The 7,896-nt window shown below is 39.8% G+C and overlaps 2 long non-coding RNA genes across 2 annotated transcripts; one reads left to right on the forward strand and one right to left on the reverse strand.

Moving 5' to 3' along the window:
* Positions 1 to 2,247: 2,247 nt before the first annotated feature.
* LOC134291355 (uncharacterized) lies at positions 2,248 to 3,215 on the forward strand. Its single transcript, XR_009999046.1, has 2 exons — positions 2,248 to 2,891; positions 2,961 to 3,215. It is a non-coding gene; the product is annotated as an uncharacterized LOC134291355 (long non-coding RNA).
* A 2,015-nt stretch (positions 3,216 to 5,230) lies between these two features.
* LOC134291356 (uncharacterized) lies at positions 5,231 to 6,513 on the reverse strand. Its single transcript, XR_009999047.1, has 2 exons — positions 6,057 to 6,513; positions 5,231 to 5,997 (listed from the first exon to the last, which is right to left on the reverse strand). It is a non-coding gene; the product is annotated as an uncharacterized LOC134291356 (long non-coding RNA).
* Positions 6,514 to 7,896: the final 1,383 nt, after the last annotated feature.

Here is a 7,896-nt window from a genome sequence, read left to right on the forward strand (position 1 = left end):
ACTCTAGAAGTTTTTTTCAGGGATGTCTTGAAGGACAAACATTTAGAATGTCTTTCAGAGATTCTTCCAAAAAAAATGCCAAGGGATTGCTTAAAAAAATCCACTAAAATGCCTCAAGGCTTTCTTCCAACGATTGTTTTAGGACTTATCTTAGCCTTCCTTCCAGTATTTAATCAGGGATCTCCTACTGAAAATTGTGTTAGGATTTCTCCAGAAATTGTTTTAGATATTTACAAGAAAAAAAAATATGAGCTTCAGAAGAAATATGGCACGAGTAAAGGAAAATCTTTATTCTTCTGGAAATTGGCCGTTGCTACCAGCACCACGCTAATCTGGAGGACGGCATCTGGCGGCGTCGCATGAACTACAAATTGTACCAAGTACATATATAAAGAGATGAATATAGTGATGCGAATAAAACACGACAGGCTACGGTGGGCTGGGCACGCAGCTCGTATGCCGGAGGAATGACAAGCTAAATCCATATTCAGCAGAGAACCAGGAAAGGGCCGTCGGCTTCCTGGTAGGCCGTGCACACGGTGGCTTATTGCAGTTGAGGAGGACCTAAGGGCTCTAAACGTTCAGGGTGACTGAAAGCGATTGGCCCAGGACCGACACCAGTGGAGGCGAATGCTACATTCGGCGTAGACTCACCGTTACGAGTTGTAGCCCATCAAGTATCAAGTAAGTATTGTACAAAATAGAACAGCGCGACTGCTGAAAGGTTAAACAATACTATTAGAATATAATGTATTACTTTGAATTCCCTCGTGTTTATATAGTTATAAAAGTTAGTATGTAAAAATTTACTAAGGGTGCTCGCTAAGTCCGTATGTCATTAATTTACACCTTTTTCGAAGTGTGGAACATACCTATGTCTGCGTCCATTAGTTTCACCTCCAATGGATGCATCAACGAGTCACGCGCAGAGAATGATCGAGTATATTTTTAGAACAGCCAACAGCCACTACTGCAGTCGCGGCGGAAATTTATTCCATCCAACGAGCTCTAATTATAGCTCGTGGGCGGACGGTTTCTTCCGTTTACCATTATCCGCGGCAGATCGACTAACCAGACCTGGCATGGCAAGGCAAGATCAGAATGGGAACCGGCTCACGTGCAACGGGAAATCATAACTTTATGGATGGCTTATTACAAAGTATCCGATGCCGATGTATGCTCCATCGGGAAATTCGTGATTTTCTTGAGCATTTTTCGGGGAGATTCCGAAGAGAACAACGATTAGAATATCTTTAAGCTATTTCCTACTAGGAAACATAAACACCCGTCATCAAAACACAAAATGTCTCTGAAAAGTGGCACGGCATCGTCGAAGCTAGGAGACTGCGAGTCACATCAAAATCCCAACAGTAATGTCGACAAAATAGAAATGAGTCTTCGAATAAAAAAAAATATGTCCACTTGTTGTAGAATGCGCGCAGCTTTTGATGCTAGGTATTTGTGCCTATCTTAGTCTCATTAAGGATGTGCAACATGAAAAATCACTCACAGCGCAATGTATACGCTTCAAACTTAATGATACAAACTTTTAACACACGTGCTCACTTCCACTGTTGATCTTACGATGCACTAGAGTGGGATTTATCTTCAATATTTGATTTAATTGCGATCACAAATCGCGAGCCACTCGCACCTATCTTCAGCACACCGTAAAATTTTCATCTCATCGCGGTCCACCGGGTGGCCCCTTTTTCATCTCAACAGTATTTACAGCAAATCCACAACCACTCTCACATTTTCTCATCGTAGAGCATTCTGCACTCACCCACTAACGCACTCCCTTTCCCTAGCAGGTGACAGTTTCAGTGTGATTGTTTTCCTCTCTCGCAAAGGAGAAGTCACAACAATGTGCGGCGCGACGAATCGTCTATGCTCGCTCCCCACGTTTTTCACTCGCATACATTCACAGCTGATTGGCAAATCAGTGCTGCCGAACTGGATGATAGTTCGTAAAGCTTGAGCGGTAGCAGCATATTTAGATGAAAACCAAACCAAATATTTTGAAAGAAATGGCGTTGGAAAATGAAATTATTGATCGATTTGCGTAGAAGTTCGATTACCAAGATGTTAAACCAAGAAACGACCATATTCTGATTGAAAAAACATCGTATTTGTAGTGACCAAATCTCATTCAATTAACTACTTGTTTCTTGATGTCTGGCACCGCTGTGATGCTTGCTTTGGTGCTTCGGCAGAGATGTGCGCCGCGGTTAAAACATCCAAGAGCAAATTTTCAATACGTCCTAAGTAACAAAATAAACAAAAATGAGGTTTTTGTATATTTCAATACCTAATAAACTGCTTTACACTATTGTGCAAAATAAAAAATCAACAGTAATTAAAATCTTTTGAAATTGAAAAAAATAAACCGACCTAAGTAACAAAGTGAGCACTTTTCAAATGTGTCGCTTTGTCGTTACAATGACTTATGTAACGCTCATAACTCCCACCTGACGTAAGTGCGCTGTCAAAACGTCCTATGTAACAAAATCATGTAAACACGATTGAAAAGTGTTTACGCCAAAACAAAAACACTATTAACCCGAACCTCGATCGAAATAGTCTCCGGTGGAAGCTCTGGTGGAGGGAAACCCAGCCTACCGGTACTGAAATCGGCTACCAAGTCAAGCTAGCAGTGTACTGTGACACTCTCAGCACAAAAAAAGGTGTTTCCGGAAGTAATACATGAGGTGAAAAGTGTTCTCCCGCTGCAAGTGCAACCGGAAGCAATGGGAGCAATGGATCATCGTCCTCTAGGCTCTAGAGATATTGATTGCGACAAGGATCAAGATAGAAGCGAGGAGAAATAGAAAAATTACCGTCGTCGTTTGCACCGAGCTCATCCTCGTTTTGCTTCGCCTCGGTTTCAAGTGAGTTTCAAACAATGATGCAATATTTTTTGGCGTTGCTCAAATGTTCTATCTTTTTTGCTTCCACAGACCCCATCCACTTCCATCGGTTCTGCATCGTCAGTTCAGTTGCAACAGCGACTCTGGAAGTTCATGTATTAATGCAGCAATGCAGGCAAGAACTTACATCGTGAAACTCAGCTCTGGCGAAATTAAGCTGAACATTAGCGACCACAAAAAAGTGCTCCGAAAGTGGCAGCAGCATCAAGTCTTCCTCGCTATAGTCGTCAACTTCCAAGAGGAGCTCAAAATCCGGAACCAAGCCACCAAGTATCTCCAGTGGGTCTATGCCACCGAAAAATACCCAAGCTCACAAAGCTGCAATGGCACTTATCGACTGACAACTGGATGTAGCAGCAACACATTTTTAATAGCATTATCAATTCAGAATGCATCAAAATTAAATAAACAAAAATGTTTTATCGATTAATTCCAGAAGTTTCAATCTCAATTTATTTAATTAAAAAGAAGACAATCCCACAAGAAAACAACGTTGATGTACAGTGTATCAAACAATTGTCCGTACAGCAATTTTTTTGTCAAAATAATTTTTCCTTCAAATGTTTATAACTTTTTTATACGTCAATCAAAAACGCTGAAATTTTGACCAATCATAAACCATCTATTGAAGCTCCATTGATAAAATTTTGAGCGAGATCGAATAAGTTTTCTGAAAGTTATAGAACTTTTAGTAAAACTTATAAGATTTTTGAACACATTTTTAAAACATTATATTTCAATATATAGTCGATTAAACTTTTTCAATCTTTTTTGTGTTACAGCTTATACCTAAGGCTTTCATATGCAGCTTTGTTTGAGGTTTTATGTTCACTGCAAAAAATATGAAAAATCTGTGTATGTTCAGAGTATTATTTGGAAATTTATCATATTTTGATCACTAAAAGTGTCAAGTGTTTTCAACTTTTTTAAACTCTCTTTATGTAATATTTTTATACAGGACCTACTAAACAACATATGAAGAGTAGGTCCTATGCATTTTTCGTTCAGTTAATTCACTTTTATTGGTCGAAAACGTTTGGCAGATTGTATGTGCAGAATATGGTATTTTTTTAAATATCGTCAACCACATAAGCAAATTTTTCATATTTTTTGTAGTGAATATAAAACCTGAAACGAAGCTGCATATGAAAGCCTTAGGTATAAGCTGTAACACAAAAAAGATTGAAAAAGTTTCAACGACTACATATTGAGATATAATGTTTTGAAAATGTGTTCAAAAATCTTATAAGTTTTACTAAAAGTTCTATAACTTTCAGAAAACTTATTCGATCTCGCTTAAAATTTTACCAATGGAGCAGTAATATATAGGTTATAATTGCTCAAAATTTCAGCGTTTTTGATTGACGTATAAAAAAGTTATAAACATTTGAAGGAAAAATTATTTTGACCAAAAATTTACTGTACGGACAATTGTTTGATACACTGTATATCAGCTTAAAACAAATCCGCGCGAGAGCCAAATTATATGTACAAATCCGCGAAAATCGCAAAATTCGCGAAATCCACGTAGTTGTAACAGCCCTGGAGCCCAGGCTGGAACCCTAATAACTGTACCGCACAGATACCTTTCACTGAAGAGATGAACCAGCCTCGGGCTGCAAATCTCTCTAATAAAGACACCTAACCTAAGAAGCCTTTCACGTGCAAATAAATGTAATTGGAACACCTCTGTACATATTTCTGGAGTGAAGGCCTGATTACAATTATCAATGATCATATTTACTTAGGAATATTTTTGAGTAAGTCCTTATCAACAGCGTATGTAGCTCACAGCAGCTTCATGCATGACTAACTTCAATCAGGTTGTCCCAGGCCATCCCAGGTACTCAGGAATCTTGTAAATAGTCCATGCAGTGACGTCAATAAGCGAATAACATTCGTGTGGTTTGAGAATAATAAACGTCAATGAGTCATCTATGGTTCAGAAGTGTTGAGTACAAGGTTGAGTACCTCAAGGACTCAAAGAACTTCAAATTTGATGTTTGAAACCCCTAGCAACTTCTTATATCATTTAGCAACTAAATGTGCAAACTTTCTTTGAAATACTTAACTTAGTTTATAAGAGATCTTTGAGGGTGCAAATAGTATTTGGCCATTTTTTCCCAACTCTGACCCAGTAAATAACGTACCGGCATTTACGTTGTCTAAAACTCCAATAAAATGTTGATCGTATATGTGGTATCAACCTACTAGTAGTAGCATTCTTGACTGTACCTGAAACTGCTAATATACCCTCGGCGCTATAAATACTTGTGATCATAGAATTACAGGTCAGAGACTAGAGTTTCTTTTTTATTCTTGATGTATTTAAACTATTTATTTTTAAAAACGATTAGTTCGCTAGTTGGACTGAAACATTTTCAATTAGTCGGGATTGTTTCCAGCGTTGTCAATTAAAATCAAATAAGCTTAAGCTTTTGGAAGAGAACTCCCGCAGTTTAATGGATTATCCATGATGGAAGCTTCGGCGTCAGCTAGTGCCAGGATATCCTCCCAGCCGAGCTCATGACCTCGTTCTCATCGTTTCTGAAACCCAGCGGTAAGTGCGGGCGGCCAGCTATTTTATCGAACGAGAGAAGGGTCGTCTCAACAGAAGGATGATCAGATCTTTGTGTCGTTCTTGTTGGCTTCAGCACGCCTCCGGGTGATTCCGCTAATAAAACTGGTTGTTATAGTGGGTGCGCGGTAGCTGTTGTTCTGGGACTTCTATAACGGGCACCAACTGCTTGCTCTAATATTCCTGGAGCGGTTCACATAGCGGCAATGAAACAGACGTCTCTGGTTTTCCTTTTCCTGACCAACGGAAGCGAAATGTGTGCATCTCTGGTGGCGGAATCACAGGTCGTCAGCGAGACCAGAAGGGCTTGATATTAGCGGTCCTTATGTTCCTCTTCCTTCTCTCGGCATCATTATCGTAGAATGGGAACCCAATGTTCCTAGACTTCTGATCTGATGGCCAGTAGGGCAAAATTATATTGGTGATTAATCGCCACAGGTCCTTACTTTTGACCGCACCAACGCACCGGTGTTACGTGGGAAACACTTTCTGAAGAAGAAAATAATCATTAATTAATCGTATTTTTCTGTTAAAATGTTAAAACATACCTTTTTTGCTGGAGAAACTCGTTTGGCTTAAGTGCCAATTTTTCACTCCCAACGACGTATGTCGATCTGACTTAACCAACATGACAGCTGGCATCATGACGTAAACAGACCGACGTAAGCAACATAATTTCGCGTAACGCGACGTAACGCACCCGACGAAAGTAACCGAGAGCTTTCAGAATGACTTAACAAAATGTCTTATCTATTTTTTCAGGCACCAAACGACATAGAATAGTTTTATTGCAAAAAATTAATATTTTTTTGATCTTTATCCATATTTTTTATTAGGGAGCAATAGACATTGTTATCTGATATCGTTTGCGCATATTCATTATATTGGTTTCGGTTTCACCGTTAAATAGGAATTAAAAATGAAAACCAAAACTTTGAATTCGATTTTCGCGATAAAACCAAAATGTTACTTAGGGCGTATTGAAAATTTGCTCTTGATTTTTGGTCGTCGGCGGCGGCGGCGTTAAAAATGAGAATTCAATATACCGCATTTAGTTCACCACTGGACTGCGAACTGCGACTTCATAAGTGCAAAAACGTAAATAAAAGTGCGCGTTTGCATCAAATCAGGTTGATGTCTTCGGCGCACTATTTCTTCAATCCATGGTGAACAAGTGCTCTGAAGACACCGAGTTGATTTGATGCAATCGCGCACTTTTATTAGCGTTTTCGCACTCGTGAAAACTAGTGCGATAGTCCAGTGGTGAACTAAATGCACTATATTTCGCTCTTTTACATCTCATATAGCGAAACATTTTAACAAACTATACTTTGCATATGAGAATGTAAATACACTAAAACCTCAATTTATGCATGTTATTTTTATGCACTTTTTAATTTATGCACCTTTTTTATGACCTGCATAAATTAAGGGAAAGCTACTCAGAACCAATATTGTGCATAAGAATATTTAATAATGACGGTAACTATTGCAACGGCGGCTAAAGGGTGTTTATAAGGATGAGCAAATGGAAGTCACAGGGGAGTTTCAGGGGGTTCCCAGGGGTTTCCACGAGGTACCAGGAGATCTCCGGGGTGTTTTCGGGATCTGAGGGGGTTTTCGAAAGCATTGCAGAGAGTTTCAGAGGATTTTCGACGGGGTTTGGAGGCGTTACTGGTACGTTTTCGGGGGTTTCCGAGGAGCTCACGTGCGTTAAACGGGTGCAAGTGGGTCTTAGATGGATTCGGAGGCGTTAGGCAGGCGTTTTTGGGGGTTCAGATGCGTTACATTGGGTCCGAGGGGATTTTAGAGGGATTTTGGAGGCATTTCAGGAAGTTTCAGAGCATTTTTGGCGGGATTCAGAGGCCTTACGGAGGCGTTTTCGGGGGTTTCGGAGCGTCGCAGGTGCGTTACATGCATACGCGCCAACTTGTGACGTAGTTGGGGGGGGGGCGAGGCCTCTCAAAATCAACCAAATTCGTAAAATTTCGACGCAGTTCATCTAGTTTAGGCATATTTACGTGAAAACTAGTGCATTGAGCTAAAAAAAGGTGAATTTTGTCCAATTTTGGAGCTTCGCCCCCCCAACTACGTCACAAGTTGGCGCCTATGGTTCATGGGGTACGAGGCGGTTTAAGGGGAATTTTGGAGCCATTTCAGAAAGTTTCAGAGCATTTTCGGCGGGATTCAGAGGCGTTACGGAAGCGTTATGGAGGAGTTTTTTATGCACAAATTTCCCTCATTTTATGCCTTTTTTAATTTATGCACCCCCAGCCATGTGCATAAATTGAGGTTTTAGTGTAGTAACTTGTAATTGCGCACTCATATATAGTGCGGCAGACAATTAAACGTTCCATAATAAATAAAAAAATCCATAAGGCGCAGTCC

Source organism: Aedes albopictus, chromosome 3, assembly GCF_035046485.1.
Source record: "Aedes albopictus strain Foshan chromosome 3, AalbF5, whole genome shotgun sequence".
In the NCBI taxonomy this organism is placed as follows: Eukaryota; Metazoa; Arthropoda; class Insecta; order Diptera; family Culicidae; genus Aedes; species Aedes albopictus.